Source organism: Trachemys scripta, chromosome 16 (assembly GCF_013100865.1).
Source record: "Trachemys scripta elegans isolate TJP31775 chromosome 16, CAS_Tse_1.0, whole genome shotgun sequence".
NCBI lineage: Eukaryota > Metazoa > Chordata > Testudines > Emydidae > Trachemys > Trachemys scripta.
In genome coordinates this window covers 28271156-28271838 of record NC_048313.1, presented here as the reverse complement: position 1 = coordinate 28271838, position 683 = coordinate 28271156, and the positions used below count along the sequence as shown (strand labels likewise).

At 64.6% G+C, this 683-nt stretch overlaps 1 protein-coding gene across 1 annotated transcript in view; it reads left to right on the top strand.

Moving 5' to 3' along the window:
• The first annotated feature begins 215 nt into the window (after positions 1-215).
• The window catches only part of LOC117888507 (adhesion G protein-coupled receptor E3-like), a 12145-nt gene continuing 11677 nt past the window's right edge, over positions 216-683 (top strand). Inside the window, exon 1 of the mRNA XM_034791975.1 lies at positions 216-476. The gene's annotated coding sequence lies outside the window, so the exon portion shown is untranslated. The remainder of the gene's footprint in view (positions 477-683) is intronic.

Here is a 683-nt window from a genome sequence, read left to right as displayed (position 1 = left end):
CTCTGCTCCTGCCCCCCAGCCCACTCCCAAACTTTCCATGCTCAGATTCCCCCCCCCCACCCCGAACAGCCAGGGGTGTCTCTGCTGTGGCTGCCGAGGGGCAGGATCGGGGCTGTTTGGGGGGGCAGAGCGAGGGGCCCTGGCTAGCTGTGCACTGTCTTTTTAAGGCCTCCTGATACCCCGCCCCCCTCATTAATGTTCCTTCTCATCCCTTCTGCCCTCTGGGAAAATGTTCTTGGTCACTGGGCGGCAGCTGCTGGCCGAGGTCTGGAGGGGCCGATGGGACAAAGGGACAGTTCTGTGCGCCCGCCTCCGGCTGAGACATGAGCCTGAGACATTCCCGGGGGGGTGACATGGCTCATCGCCCCCCTCCCCCCAATGGGGCCTTAAAACGCCAGGGGAGCCAGGGTGTGTCTGTGGTGGTGGCAGACCTGGAAGGGCGGCGCTGGATCGTACCTGGGAGCACAGGAGATGGGGTGAGTCCCCATCGGGTCGGGGTTGTGTGTGTGCTACATCCAGGGTAGGTGTATTGGCTCCAGGGAGCTGGTTGGGGGCTTCGGACCCAGGAGGGGGCAGTTTGGACCTAGAGAGCAGGGGAGACAGGTTGGACCCGGGGGTAGGTGGGAATCCGGAGGTCTGGGGGGCCATTCCGGACCCAGAGAGCAGGGGGGCCAGTTTGGGGG